The sequence below is a fragment of the Dermacentor albipictus genome, chromosome 1 (assembly GCF_038994185.2).
Source record: "Dermacentor albipictus isolate Rhodes 1998 colony chromosome 1, USDA_Dalb.pri_finalv2, whole genome shotgun sequence".
Classification (NCBI taxonomy): domain Eukaryota; kingdom Metazoa; phylum Arthropoda; class Arachnida; order Ixodida; family Ixodidae; genus Dermacentor; species Dermacentor albipictus.
Window position 1 is genome coordinate 189537300 of NC_091821.1, and position 16442 is coordinate 189553741.

General features: G+C 45.9%; 1 protein-coding gene across 13 annotated transcripts in view; it reads right to left on the bottom strand.

The window, feature by feature from the left end:
* Window positions 1-16442, bottom strand: part of L (zinc finger protein Lobe) — a 287693-nt gene that overhangs the window by 260364 nt on the left and 10887 nt on the right. For 7 of the 13 annotated variants that reach the window (XM_065426790.1, XM_070530684.1, XM_065426789.1 and 4 more), the window contains exon 1: window positions 13486-13952. The exons of 4 other annotated variants lie outside the window; for them this stretch is intronic. The gene's annotated coding sequence lies outside the window, so the exon portion shown is untranslated. Of the gene's footprint in view, window positions 1-13485; window positions 13953-16322; window positions 16371-16442 lie in introns of those variants that run through there. 2 more of the 13 variants (XM_070530681.1, XM_065426784.1) reach the window with 2 other exon arrangements.

Genomic DNA, 16442 nt, shown 5'->3' on the forward strand with positions numbered 1-16442 from the left:
CCAGCCCTTCTGTGGCTGTGCTACGGGCCTAAGCCTGTCACTCGCAGGTGGGCTGAGCTGGCAGCGATCCCGCGTCCTTAACGTATCCACGGTGGTAGGAAGGATTCCCTAGTCGCACTCTGCCAGGTCATGCAATCGCTCATTGACGTGCTCCCGAAATAAGCCGCAGAAGAGCGCTCATGACGGCAACAATGATCATGATAAGGGATACTAGCATAAGCCATACGAACAACTCTGCTTGTCCGACATAATTGGCCACATTGGGAAATAGTAGATTTTACCGGGACATGCACGTTGTGGGCAGAATGAGAAAGAGATAGAAAGCAACGAAACAATGACACTAACGTACAGTATGCGTTTCAGCAACAAGTAAAAAGGTCACGCCAAGGGTACCTACAATAAAAGCAAATACATAAATTGCAATGGCGGAAATAAATGTTTCTTGTTCTTTCGCCCTTGCATCAAGTTCCACAAACTCGCCTCACAAACAGCTGGGAAACGAAGCGGCACGTGACGCGCATTTAGTGCGGCAATGACTTTATTCTCTCGGTTTTAACAAACCTCAGGATAATTATGCGTCTTTATTGTGTCGTTTAGTACAAAGGCTGTTGCGTGCCAATACATTCGCATGGCGTTCGCCGCTGACACGGGCGTCGTCCTAATAGATTCGGCTCGCGTACACGCGGAAGCGTTCTCATCGTCTCGGGAAGATCGGAGACGTAACTGCACGGTTCACTCCCTCCCAATCAGCGGCTCCATAAAAACCAGACCGATTTCGCAGAAAACAAGAACAGTGTTAATGGCCGCTTACTGGCAGCGCACGCGCTGCCTCCCTCATGCGCTTCCGAGCCAAGCAACACCACGACACCGACGGCTGCTCTTCTTGCGCACGCGGCCGGCGAGACGCCGCTTGGAGGGGGCGGCGTGTAGTTGAACGCGCGCCTTGATTCCCGCTCTTGGTCGGCCATATTCCCGCAGGTGCTCGGCATCCATCTATGACAAACCTCGGCCGGATTTTTGCATGTGCCACTGGTGCGTGTAATTCGACGAAGCGTAGTCCGGTGGCGCTGGCTGTGCGCTCCCCGGCAGCGAAGGCCCCACGAGAGCCCTTGCTGAGTCGGAGATTTTGACTCTTCTCTTTCGTTATCATGTTTTTTTATTTCTCGGGCCGCGCTAACGGTCACTGGGGAACCCGACTCCGACTGGGAGGAGAAGGCGCCCCAGAAGAAAAAAAGGCTTTAATGCTGGAGCGATATATGCATATGCGAGAGGCGCCTGCACATGTTCACGCCGGTGACGTGATTTTCCCGCATCTCCTCCAGTTCTTCCAATGCGTTTTTTTTTTCCCTCTCGCCATGGTTCTTCGAAGGAATGGAGGCTTGCACGAAAGAAAAGGCGGCCCCTAAAAAGCTCTTCTCCGATGCAAATATGAAGACGCCGCGGCGATTTTTTTCCCCTCCTGCCCGGCTTCTCTGCCTGGCTGAGAGAAACGCGCTCCTCGCGCGGACGCGTGCCGCCAGCAGTAGGAGAAAGGGGAGGGGGAGTGCTCAATCGAAGCCACGAGGAAAGGCGGCTGCGGAGACAAGATATCAGCCGCGCCACACGTGCGGCCTCTTCCCGTGTGCGTGTGTGTGCGCGCGCGCAAGCCAGCCCGCGCGATGCGCGTGTCTATGCACCAAATCGAAAAGTATATGCCGCGGGGATGTCACTATAAGCTTAAAACAAAACTGCGCGCACTCGCGCTTCCCTCCGCTCCTGCTTTCCCCGTCTTGGTGTTCACCTACGCCTGCTCTCTGTGCATTTATTTTCTTCCTTTTATTCACCTTCTCCTCCATTCTGGTACTCCGCCCTGACGTCCTTCTCCGTGTTCCTCTGCGTTCCTGTTCTTCTTTTCCAGCTCCTTCTTCCTCTTCTCGCTTTCTTGACATTTTGGCAACTCGTCGCTCAAGACGCCTCAAAGATTTCTTCACGCGTTTCGGCTCTTCTAGCGCCTGCATCGCCGAGGTGTGTCAGTGCGTGTTTCTTTCCTTTTTTTTTTTTTCGTCCGCCCGCGGCAGCGCTGCTAAAAGTGATTCGTGGAGCAAAGCTCTGTCTGTGTATGCAGAAGCTAAAACCGAGGTTCGGGCGGTGCGGCTCTTCTGTTGCGCTGTCTTCCCGCCTCGTGCCTCCCCCGCAAAAACGCAGCGGCCAGGCTGCGCTTTCCCCCTTGGCCCTCCATCCGCCGTCAAGGCGGCCGCTCAAGCCACGCACCCATGGACTGCGTGCAACACGAGCCACATGGGCGGGTAGTATGAACGCGAGCGCGCTGCCAGGTTGCTGCTATTCATCGGCGTTCCGGAGCGTCCATGCAGGAAAAGCGTTGCCGAAATGTTTCCGCGAAAGCACGTATTAATCATAGAAAGGCGCTGGCCTCGCGGCCAGAACCTCGTCGTCCTCTATGAACTGAACATTGCTGGCGTTTGTAGAGATGAAACTGAAGGCCCTTCGGTGAGCATCTGTCATTCCTTGTGTATACACTGTACCGGCTCGAAAGGAACTCGTCCACTTTTCATGTACCGAGTGGATATCTTCAACAGCCATTCGCGTACGCGCGATGGTGATGGCTGACCACGCTATGGAAGAAAGAGAAAGCAAGACAGTAACGAATTCGTTGCTATTCTACCTTAGGGTGTCAGCCCCACCATGGTCATACATATGTGTAAGAAGCGAGAAGTAACGAAGCGCTTAGTCAGACACACTCTCTCTCTCCTTTCCTTTTTGGCATGGTGGTTTGGCATGGTGGCGTGATATACGCTCCTGGGAGCAGAACAAAAGCTGCCCAGTGATAGAACGACACGTGTCGGAAGACCACAACGCTAACATGGCTTGGAGGTAAAATGGCGCAGCACTCAAGAAACACCGCGGCTATCGTTTGTAATGAACTGTACTATGAAATTAACCACGATATAGGAAGAAGCCGCTGACAATTAAAATAACGACGACGCAGTAGCGTGAGGGATGGTCGGATGAATGCAGCAAACCCAATTTCGAGGTCTCAACTGTTGTCGCAAAAGAAGAAGTCAGGGGTGATGCTAACGTAATGCGAAGGCCGACAAGCAGCGGGCGTCGTACGTGACAATTCGGGCTTCACCTTTTACGGACGAGATGCTATAATGGCTGCATCAACCAAGTTCCCGGTTTTCGCAAATCTCATACGAATGCTGCCACCGAGCGGGCCGTTCCGGGACTTCACAGTTTGGGCAAAGCAATTCTGCGCCCCTAAGTCCAACCTCAACCTCTTTGCTAAATCACCATAATAAGCGCATACAGCACACACAAAATTCTGAGGGCCTATCGGCGCGTAGAGCTTCCAGTTTAAAAGAGCGGTGAGAGGGCTTAGTTGTGGCTGTTCATAATTCTTCTTGTCCTGCGTGCTACGAAAATACTGGGGCAGGTAATAAAGGACTGACGAACGGTGCGCATCTGTGCGCTCTGATGCAGAGAAATCCGAATCTTTTGAGCCGTGTCCACCGCATACGAGACGCACTTGCGGTTGCCTTGAATTGGCATTGCTTCAGGCCAGCATACATACTCCCCTCGCTTGTGCATCAATACTCGGACGCGTAAAATTGCTTTTGCACGAACTTCATGAATCCTTAACGCATCATATGTGCGTGAGCTGCTCGGGGAAAACTTCACTTTATGCTTCAGTGATGTGCGTGACAGCGCTGCATGACTCCATGTCTGCATCGACGACAAAGAATACAACGAAGCTCAGAACTTCTGCGGCAACTTACTTGGTGCAGAAATCAAATAGTCCTAAATTTTATGGTGTTTTATTTCTTTTTACTTTGTACTGAATTGCATGCGTTCGAACTTTAATTTGAATTGTTTTTTTTCCTGTCCCTTGCTTCAGTGTTACATAACATCATTCAATCATTTTATTATTTTTTCATTTTTCCATGTTAATCAGTATTTTTTAACTTTCATCGTTCATAGCACCTTAGCCATTCATATAAACTGAAATAGAGTAGCAGAATACACGTGCTTCCAACGTCTCCAACTAATCGCCCCGCTCAATCTAATACTAGCAAAACAAGCATGCTATGCAAGCCTTGGCATATACGGCGTAGAAACTGGCAAAGAACGATGCAGTTAAATGAACGATATTTTCCGGCTCAATGCTCGAGAGACGTTCAAAAGACTCTCACGATCAGGCAGGTAGGCATCGCGAAGTTATCGACGCCTTCCTGCGAGAAAAGTCGGTTTAAGTTCGTTCAGCAGTCAGTGGAAGGGCCGAGCTAGAACACAGCAATATCACGCCGCATACAGGGTGATCATTTTTGGTTTTACGGAATTTTTAAAATCGCCTGCGGTAGATAGCATATTTCTTGTCGTTGGGCTGGATTATTCGAAGAGGCAGAGATTGTTAGCACAGGAAATCGAAACACATATTCGACTAATTAACAACAATGACTAATTAACTTATCAATTCATTTACGGCACATATTGCAATTTACGAATTGTAGCCGGTGAGTTTGCCGGGTTAGCCAGTGAGCCGAGCGTGAAAGAAGCCCGCGAATACACGCAAAGCGCCTCGAGCGGCCAGTCGCGCTGCTATTTTGCGTGTATTTGCGGGCTTCTTTCACGCACGGAAAAACACTTTTATATAGCACGTATTCAGCAACAGAAAGCTGTATAGGGAGTTTTTCATGTTGCTCTACAATTTTTCTCATTCACACTTTTCTCCAATTATATTATATGAGAAGTTGATTATTCAATTATGACTAATTATGTAGTTATGTGGAATGTAAAAAAAATAATCTGAGTATCTCCAAGCGATAGCAAACAACATTACCTTGGTTCCGTCCAGCTACATGGCATTTGCATATTTTTAAATCTTGATGCATGATAGTTGGGACACCTTGTATATGGCTGTCACTCGTGCTACCTTTCAAATATGCGGGAAAATGCACTTGCTGAGAGTAACTTCAATAATGGCGGGCGAGAAAATTACACTGGCGGTATACACTTTATGTGCACTTAACCTGTGCCGTGTGAAGAAGAAGTGCCTCGGAAGAAGAACGCCTATAGTTGTGGTCTCTTCATTTTCCTGTGTCCCGGACGTTTTTCGACATCAGAGGTTGTGCAAAGGGCACAACATCATCCTCCGGGATGGGGGATAGGAATCCCAACCAAGCGCTTGACCCTGGTCGTCCACCACTGACTGCATCGGGGACAAGGGACCGCACTGGACCTTCCACTATGGCCCTTGAATCTTCCGACAGCTCAACGGTAGAAGAAATGGAATCGGACAACCATTTCACACTTGCCGTGGGTCACCGCCTGAAGAGAAAACTCGGGAGGACATCAACAGAAAGTGAATCGTTGCCCAGGCAGGACACTGGTAAGCAATCCTTCCCTGTTGCTTACGTCCCTACCACAGCTACCGACGATCTGAATACCTTGAACAGGCAGAGCTTAACAGAGTACTTTGAGCGAATTGCTCCAGGCCAAGTCAGCGAGATACGAATTAACGCACGGAGGAACATCCTGTCGGTTGACGTGAATAACAAATCAATTCTGGATACGCTAAAGGCTGCCACGCTACTAGGAAACATCCCAGTGCGCTTCTTTTATGCGTATGGAAAAGGAACCACGACTGGCGTTATCTCTGACGTGGACGAAGAAATCACAGACACTGACCTCGAGGGGCTTTTGAATTCCACCGCACCAATAGTGCAGATTCACCGCTTCGGTCAATCCCGGTGTATTAAAATAGTCTTCGACTCTGAAACATTACCTGACTACGTAAAAGTAGGATGCGTAAGACACCGTGTGCGCCCTTACGTGCCAAAACTGGTGCAGTGTCGAAAGTGTTTCAAAATAGGACACGTAAGCGCAGCTTGCAAGGGCGGCGTAACATGCTAACGGTGTGAAGGGGCCCATCAAAATGATAGCTGCGATGCTACTGACCTAAAATGTCTAAATTGTGCCGGTCCACATGAAGCGACATCAAAATGCTGCCAGAAAATCAAGAACGAAATGTCAGTGCTTCGAAAGGTGGTGCGGGACAACTCAACTCACAGACAGGCTGCTACATCGATACGCCGCCGCCGGCGCCAATCGCGACACAGACGACAGCAAGGCAAGAGTATTTCCCGCACAGATGGACCATCGGCCACATGCCAAACTCCTCACTTGCCAAGTTTCCTTCTGCGATCACGATGTGGGCCCGATATACCTTCTTCGGCAGCAGCACGTGGAACACATGCGCAGCAGAAAACGACGCTTCCGCCGACCGACTCTGACATTGAATGGCCGTCGCTCCCATCCAAACAAACAGGCTTGAATGCGTCGGGTTATGTGCCTGCAAATGTGGTTGCGATTGATAAGACAGCAAATGAAAATGTACGAAGTATGCTGAAACACCTGATAACTACGATGCGTTCACTTCTCTGCGGACTACAGACGCCGGTTGCTAAGACCGCGCTACATGTTCTAGATGCTGTGGAACCGCTCCTCGCGGCTCTACAATAAGTCATCATGGTGCTATCTTTTGAAAACCAGTTACGAAGATCTGCAGTACTGCTGTGGAATGCCAGAGGCCTGCGAAGCCGCCTCGCATCCTTTCGGCAATGAATGTTCAAATACCAGTTTCCCGTGGCTGTAATATGTGAACCAAACATGGCGTCTTTACTACGCATATCTGGATATGTGCCACTGTGGTAAAGGAATGACCACATTTTAAGCAAAGTGCTCACATTTGTTCGTCGGAATTTAGCGTGCCTTCGTAAAGACATTCCTGCAATGCTTCCAACGAGAACGTTTGTATAACACTGAAGTACAAGCGGCGCACATTCTCAATAATTGGAGGATACATACCCCCAACATCGAGCATAGACTATTCATATTTGCTGTCCATACTGAAAACTTGTCCGGGTCCCCACATAGTCATCGGCGACTTTAATGCCCACCATCCCATGTGGGGTTCTTCTTCGACGAACGCCCGCGGTAGAGAATTGGCTGACTTCATGCTTAGTCAAGGGTTGATGGTGATCAATGATGGCTCGCCAACATACCATCGAGGCTCTTACTACAGCAGTTGTCTTGACACTGCGTTTGTTTCAAAGAGCCTGCTGTCTGCTACACGATCGTGTACTGATCTCGACACCCTTGGAAGTGACCATCTACCAACATATATTCAGTTGAGATGGTTACATCCCCCAGCTCCGCACACTGTGCATTCTATCGATTGGCCAACATTTCGAGAATCTGTGAACACCGCATGTCAAGCCGTCGAATCACCATCCAATATTGAAGATGTGATCACGACAACATTACGCGACACAACAAAACACCTCAGCGCGCCTTCACCTAGATCACCTATTGATGACCAGTACGAGCGACTTCAAGCGATACGGCGTCGAGCAGAACGGAAATACAGAAGGACCAAATCACCCTTAGACGTCACTGCATCACGCCGGGCTCAGCGGCATGTCCTGAGCCACCTTGACAAGCTGAACAAATAACGCTGGAGATCATTCTATAGCTCTCTGGATCCGAGAAAACCTCTCTCTAGAATTCGGAAAATTGTGCGAAGCCTTCGATCGCCTCCACAACAGCTGCACCCGTTCAGCGTTCTTGCCATACGACAAGGCCGGCGTGAAGTTAAGGTCGCCGATTACTTCTGCAAATTGCTTGCGAGTTCCTCTAACGGTACACCAACGCATTCAAGGCTGACTTTTCCACCATCTAGTGATCACCGTCTGGATGCGCCTTTTACTATGCACGAGCTCGACGCTGCGATATCTACTTCCCGCCGGTCATCTTGTCCAAGACCAGATAGAATTACATACTCCACGATTTGTCATCTTGGAGTAGAAGCTCGAGAAATTCTCCTCGCGCCCTACAACTCCACGTGGGACACAGCAACTGCGCCTAATCACTGGAAGTGCAGTCGTCTTGTGGCTTTGCTAAAATCTGGGAAATGCCCACATGATCTCTCACATTATCTGCTAATAGCCTTGGCAAGCTGTGTTGGTAAAGTGATGGAGCGGATGGTACTGAACAGACTGAAATGGCTGCTCGAGAAAAGTGGTGGACTTCCTTATTTTATCAATGGATTCAGAAGAGGCCGATCTTCCATTGACGGTGTGATCGACTTAGTATCTTCTGTTCAACAGGAAAAGAGACGCCGTCGTTTGGTATGTGCAATATTTCTGGATATCAAAGGTGCCTACGACAACGTCGTCCACCATTCGATTCTTCAGGCGCTTGAGGATATTGGAGTTGGTGGCCGGATGTATGCATGGCTGCAGAGTTACCTGAGTGGCCGCACCATTTTCATGTCCACTTCGGATGGCGAGACTGATAGACATAACGTTCGCCAAGGTGTTCCTCAGGGTGGCGTCCTTAGCCCAATATTGTTCAATGTCGTACTGGTGGTCCTTGCAGACGAGCTACCTGAAACAACGCATATCAGAACGTACGCGGATGATATCTGTATCTGGTCATCTGGGGTCACATGTCCACAAGTGCGTGCAAGTCTTCAACGTGCGGCTACCATCACGGCGAAGTACTTGCGCCATAGAGGCCTGCAACTATCAGCAACTAAGTGTGCAGTGCTGTCATTCACGCGCAAATCAATGTCACAATATCCAATCGTTGTCGACGGAACGGCGCTCCCTTTGCACACCCACCACAGATATATTGGTGGGATAATAGACCGCAGTCTTTCTTGGACCAAACATGTTTCTGCGCTTAGGGCTAAACTGACCAACTTCATACACGTTCTTCGTGTAATATGTGGACTGAGATGGGAACCCTCTGAGCGAAGTTTGCTCCAAGGGTACCACGCACTTTTTGTGGGCTACATACGCTACAGCATGCCTGTGCTATCTAACATGGGATCATCTTGTATGCGCACGCTGGAGAGCCTTCAGGCACAAGCATTACGCATATGTCTTGGCTTGCCACGCTGCACGTCAACTAAGGGCACAATAGCGGAAGCACGTGCTTGTCCAATCGACATATACAGGTCTTGTGAACCTGTGCGAACCTATCTTCGCCTGCTAACCAGTCACTCACACCATCCACTGTCAACACTTCCAAGCACCAACCTTGACTGTGGTTTTTCTAAAGCTATTGCATGTCACGCGAGCATTATACCTGCAATATTCCAGGCCACCGACATTCCCGCGACACCTCTATGGACATTGCCAAGACCACTAGTGAGGCTTTAGATACCCGCAATTATGAAGAAATCTCACGTTTCCTCCATTGGCTTGAAGCAGCTCCTCCTGTCCCATATATTTACATTATATAGTGGGACTGTACAAGTATATACCGATGGTTCGGTCTCGCCGTCTGCCACAACGGCCGCATTTGTCATCTCACAACTTGGATCTACTCGACGATTTCGGTTAGACAACAAATCGACATCTACGGCTGCGGAACTTGCGGGAATACGATAGGCTGTCCGTTTTATGAGAACGCAGACAACTCATAAATGGACGATATTGTGCGATGTCAAATCAGCGCTACAAGCGCTAAAATGTTTTTTAAACAAAAGACCATGCTACCTGCTCATGCTGGAAATCGCCAAACTTCATGACAGTGCCGAGTTAAGCGGCCACGTGATCCCCTTTCGATGGGTGTCTAGTCACTGTGGTGTGATCGGCAATGAACTCGCAGACAGTGAGGCAAGATCGGCCTTCTTTTCCTCTGAACAAGTACGGATTGCCTACTCGTGACCTGACACCAACTCCATGATCAAGGCCCTCATGCAGGACCTTACAAAGGCATACAGAGCCCACGATGACAACATTCACAGACGCCTACATATGATCGACCCGCACGGTAAATTCTGTTTGCCCCCGAAGCTTCCACGAAGCGAAACGTCATTGCTACACAGGATTCGGCTGGGCGTTGCTTTCACCCGTCGCTACGCGCACCTCATTGGCCAATCGAACAGCCCTGATTGTGAACACTGCCAGATGCCTGAAACACTGGAACACATACTTTGCGATTGCCCAGCATATATGCTGGAGCGAAGGACGTTATAAAGCTAGGCAGCGTTGGCAGGCAACCACTGTTGGAGGAAGCTATCCTCGGCCCATGGCCTGACACTGCAACTTCAATGCGTGCAACTAAAGTTTTGTTGAAGTTTCTGCAGGACACCAAGTTTCTGCAGGACACCAAGTTTCTGCAGGACACCAAGCAGGACGAGCGGCTCTAGCAAGGCAACTGTCTCTTGTACATAAGCACTCACCACTTCTCCTATCATCATCATCCATCCCAATACTTTCACTCCCCATCCATCTTTCCCAGTGCAGAGTAGCAGACTAGAGTGCACTAGCTCAAGTCGAACTCTCGGCCTTTCCTATCAATAAATTCTATTTTCTCTTCTAACCTGTGTCATCGATTCCAGCTGCCACATTGTTCCTTAATTATCCATAAACTATAACCTGCGTAATTTCTGCGGAATCAGTCGGGTGCGAGAAAATAGACGATTGTGTCTAATTAACATGACTGCACAATTCATATATGAGCTCCTGGATATGAGCCCGAGCCGGTAAAGTCTTTCCGCATATAGTGGAACCACTAAACATGGAACCACTATATGTAGTGGAACCACTCCCGCACCTCTTTAGGGTTGCAATATGTTTTTTTTTTTTTCAGAATGATTCGATGATATTCTGTTTTCGCTTTCTTCAGATCGCAAGTCAAGGCATTCCAATAGCTCTTGTAGATGACAAATATTTATGTGTCACGTGACTGCACGAAAATGTGATATAACGCGCGCGCGCCTTTTTGTGTGTGTGTGCGCACGCGTGTGTGTGTTCACTGTGATTCACCGACGAAGTGCCGAACTCATCCAGGAGATGTGAGAAATTTCCTAATAAGGCTCACCCACACACCTAGTTTGACCTAACCACGATGATGGACCTCGGGTTAGAACCCTAATTAAGGTGTCAACATGCGGGCTGCTGACACATTTCCTGCTGCCGTCCTCCACTCGCACCATCCTAGCTTTAAAAACACGTGTCTCAGTTATTTCCCCTGTTGCGTTATCCATATGACGTTCAATATACATTTCCTTGTTGCAGAGACTGGGTTCCAAGCGGCTTACGCAAAATATTGGAAAATTATTACTTATATGTTATAAAGAGTGGGGGAAAATCCCGCTCTTTCAGTTACTCTCTTCTTAAATTGTGATAAAGATAGCTGGATGGTAGCTGTAAGCATTCTAGTGTGCAAGTTAGCGTGATTTGTGCATCCGTAAGTATACGGTAATAGCAATTATCTGGCATATGAATCACTAGACATCATTTCTATACTGATCTCCTTCGTGTTTATAAACATAGTTTAGGGAAAAACCGGAGAGTAAATTTTCTGAAAGAAACGTTAAAAAATCTTTCGTCCCATATAGCCTTAATATAATTTTCAGCGTGACCATGTCGCACTTAGGCCAGTTCTTTTCATTTTCAATTACTATACCCCCAAAGCCTGTCAAGACTTTACAGAGGGGAGTGGGTTACAGGTCATATCAGAAGTATTACATGCGAAAAAAAATACATGAGATGTAAAATTTGGCATGCGTAATTTGGTAGGCATACAATGAGTAGGGAAAAAAGCTATTACAAAAAAATACGAGATGTACAAGTACATAAAATCGCATTCTAGTATAACTAATGTTTTCTAAGGCATCACGAAACAAGAAAGTATCACTGATGGATACAATCGGTTTGCGGGAAGTTGGTTCCACTATGGTGACGTCCGAGATAGAATGACTGAGAAACTATTTGTGCTGCAAGAGGGGACCTGAACCTTATACGAATGATTACTACGAAGGCGCCAAATAAAACAACGGACGATGTTGTCGGCCGTTGTTTTATTTCGCGCCTTCGTAGTAATCATGCATAACCAACTCGCCCACCAGCACGTGCTCAGTAACTTATACGAATGATCGATGCGACGGTATACGTAGTGTGGAGTACGAATAAATACATCATGCAACGTTCTATGGTGAAAAACTTGATGAAATAATGATAAACTGGAAACTTTACGTCGAACTGCAAGAGATGGAAGACAAAGGCTAGTTTTCATGGCTGTTACACTGGTAGTTCTGTCATAATTCGAAAGAATAAAACGAGCCGCGTTATTCTGAACTAATGCAAATGTGTAAATAAGTTTATGTTATTAGGGTCCCAGACTGATGTAGCATATTATAATTTGGAGCGTATTAAGTTTTTATAAAGCGACAGCTTCAAGGAGTCTGGATCATTAAAAAATGTTTCACCTTAAGTAACCAAGAGCTTGGTTAGCATTGCTCACTATATTAATAATGTGGGTTGGCCAGGTAAAGTTCAATGTGATATGAATCTTAAGTAGTTTATGAGTTTACCTCTTCGAAAGGAAGGTTACTTAAATAGTATACCTGACACCAGTTAGGTGCTCTGGATACATGCATAACTTTACACTTGTTAACATTTAATTCCATTAGCCATAGACTGCACGCCAGTTAAATATTACATCTAGGTCGGATTGAAGACGGCTAGCATCACAATCTGTAGTAATTTCTCTAAAGACAACCCAATCATCAGCGAAGAGATGAGTGTTAGAAGTTACTTGCGAAGGAAGGTAAAGTTAACATACGTTAAGAACACCGAAGGAGCGACAACCGATCCTTGGGCCGCTCCGGAGTCAACAGAGAACATCGGGGGAATTGTAGCCGTTGGCAGTAACGTATTATGAGAGATTAATAAGAAAATATTCGATCAATTTTAGAAGATTATCATCAATATTCAAATGTCTTAGTTTCTGGCTTAGAAGTTTGTGACAGACTTTATCGAATGTTTCTGAGAAATTAAAAAAAAATGCATGTCGGAGCGTAATGGACGATCAAGAATTCGATACGACTGATCACTGAAAAATACGAGTTGATTCTCACATGAGTATGATTTCCTAAAGCCCTGTTCTGCAAGTGAAAAAAAATGTGTTATCTTCAAGAAAGTAGACGAGGCTTTCGAATAAAATGTGTTCTAGCAGTTTGCAGCACGTGCTGTTATGTGAAAATAGTTAGTTGCCAAGTTTGTTTGTTTTTTTTTTTTACCAGTTGTCGTTGTATACACTTTAGAGCTTTTCGTTTGGTGTTTAGTCTGGCCATCCTTTTTTTTTTTCATCATCGGCTCAGTCAGCAATATTACCTCGACTGTTAAGGACGTCATAGCAGAATTAGCACGTAAAAAGCGCCCCTGTGCCCAAATACAGGCAAGCGGTGCCGTTTCATTGCCGTGCCAGAAGGCTTAGCTAAATAAGGAGAGATCGACCCTATGCCTTCGGGTGATTTATATCTTCACAATTAAGCATTAGTGACTGCGTATGCGTTAGCTGCGGTATAGCACGAATTCGCTAATTTAAATTTCTGCAGTCGTCAGCCACCGGCCCTATCATTCACGGAATTCAACGTAATCAAGACTTCAATCAGAAATATTGACTTACGCGCAAAATGAGTGGACGCTAGAAGACAAATCCGGCGGCCACTTTGAAATTGATGAGAACACAAAGGTAACAAGGTTGAACCGTGCACGTGATGTTTCCGAGCGGGGGTATAGCCAAACAAATGGGAGGCGATCTTGGAATACCGACGTCGCTTCAATCCTGCAAGTTCCAAAAGCAGGACTACCAATGACGTCGTTAAGTGTTTAACCACTGCAGTGGCTGCGTGGTTCTGCTGCTCAGTCACACGATGAAACACCAACAGCGTCTGCCACTTTTTAAGGTGGCATAAGGCATAACCACTCGTCTATACTGATGTTTTGGGGCGCGGTGAAGTAGTGAAAAGCGACCCACACAGCCCTCGGCTGGCGGCGTCCCTGATAGCCCACAGTGCTATAGGTTGGGGCGTTGCACCTTAACAATCATTAATGATTTCGCCATAACGATGGAACAAAAGAGAAGAAAACAGTCTTCTATGTTTTTTAAGCGGAGAGAACGTTTCTCAAGTCAAGTCAAGTCAATTTATTTCAGCATTTCTTTTGTACAAACAGAAGAATGCTAGGACAAGCACAAAAAGCTGCTAAGCTGCAGCTTGACTGGGTGCTTGCCCCATCACTTGGCAGAAACAAGAGACAGTAAATACATTTGAGTGGAAAAAAAAATATTTACAGATTTCAAATGGTCATGTAAAATCATGGGAAAAAAACACAAAGTGCATCATATAAAATACTCAAAAATCTGTAGCGACTGCTCTGTTATAGTATGTCACTGAAAAATATATAATAAACAGTAGCGCACAGAACAGCAAAAAACAGAAAATGCTAAACACATGACGTAATTTAATTAGAAACCTTTCTACAAGAAAATTGAACAGAAGTACAACATAAATATTCCAATTTGATGTAGTAGTCTAATCATACAGTCAACGAACGGTCTATATTTTTTAAGAGCACCAGCGATTTAGTATAAAAGTTTTCCATTTTTTGCGGGTTAAGTTATCTATGTCAATATTGTCTTTTTCCAGGTCACCTAAAATGGTAGCTATGCGCGATTTTAACCTGTTTGTTCCATGACATGTTCTTGAAAAGGGAGTCAGCCAAGTGCTTCGATTTCTGAGCGTATAGGGTATGTCGGATGGTTGTGTTAACGTGCATAAAGTAAGAAAGGTGGTTTCGTTTTGCTTAAGACTGTTTTTGTATTTTAATAGTAGAGTAAAGTCATACAATAGCTGAAATGGAAGTATGCCATATTTTAGAAACAGATCCTTTGTATGCGCATCGTGTACTACATTCGCTATATGACGCAGTGCCCTTTTCTGTAGAGTACACATTTTCTGAATGTTCCTCCATGAAGTAGTTCCCCATATAAGAGTACAGTAGTTAATGTGAGTTGCAAAGAGAGCGTTATAAAGCAATAATTTAATCTTGTCCGTCAGTACATGACGAAGCCTAGAAAGCACACCGCACGCTCGTGACAGACTTGCACATACACGATGTACATGAGCATCCCAGCTTAAGTGTTCGGTGAAGATAACTCCTAGTGTTTTAACCTCACTCACAACAGCTATTTTTTCACTCCCTAGGTACAGATCAAGTGAATGGTTAACTGGTTTTTGAGAAGGGGTGAATAAAACTGATTTTGTTTTTTTGGTATTAATTTCAAGTGAATTTGCCATACTCCAGGAGTGCATTTTTTGAAGTGTTGAGTTTGCTAAGCAAGAGAGCTCCTGAACATCGTATGCTTGAATGAATATGGTTGAGTCATCGGCAAAAATAATGAACTGCGCATTGTTACTAACTTTTACGATATCATTTATATATAGGTTAAATAAGATCGGCCCTAATATGCTCCCCTGGGGTACCCCTGCAACAATATCTTCTAAAGAGGAAAGGTGATTTGTGATTGCTACTGCTTGTTTCCTATGCTTTAAGTATGATTGTAAAAGAGAAAGAGGTAGGCCACGAAACCCATAGTATTCTAATTTAGCAAACAAGGTTCGATGACTTATTCTATCGAAAGCCTTGGAGAAATCCACAAAGATGCCTAGCGTTAATTTTTTGTCTTCAAAACCCTGTAATATTACTTCTTTCTGCGTTAGCAAAGCGAGTTCTGTGGACATGCGCTGGCGGAAGCCGAACTGTTGCGGTGATATAAGAGAGTGTTTTTCGCAGAACGAGGCGATTCTTTTACCAATTACTTTTTCCAAACCCTTAGAAAAAACTGGGAGAACAGAAACGGGTCGATAGTTTGAAAAATCGTTTTTGTCCCCACTCTTGTATAAAACTGTTACTTTCGCGCGCTGCATTTTTTCAGGAAAAATGCCTGTAGAAAGAGAAATGTTATATATGTGGTTAAGCACGTGCACAAGAAGGTCAAGTACATACTTTATTGGCCGTATCTATGCAGGTCATGCTGAAGGTGGCCAGTTGAGTTTCGCAAAGCAAGCTTTTGCGAAATTTTTGTGACGAAGAACGAGGCCCTCTCTCCAGCCACACAAAAAAAAAACAGAATTTGCAATTTCGAAGTAGGCAATGTCTTTCAGAATTTCGCATGCTGCACTCGTGAGATAGGTATGACGCCAACTTAGTGGATAGATGCGTTGCCTAACTATTTGAACGAAGGCAATATTTTGAAGATTAAAGGTGGCAAGTCCGCTGTCTGTAGGAAGAAAAATAAAATTTAGTGCGAACTGCCTTTGCAACGAATCCCAATAAGTAAATGTACATGCGAATTTGTTAACGCAGCATACCACGCACAAGCAACGCACGAAGTATGACATCTTTTCACCTTTTGCGTTGAATGAAGGTCCTGAACCTCGAAACCACAGAAAAGATACTTACAAGTCTCAGAGCGCCCAAAATAATTTACTATAATAGCTCTTCTGCTAATCAGTTTCAGTTTCGTTTCCTAGGAGCTGTATGTGTCGTGACGTCATGACGCAGAAAGTGGTCACATGAGAG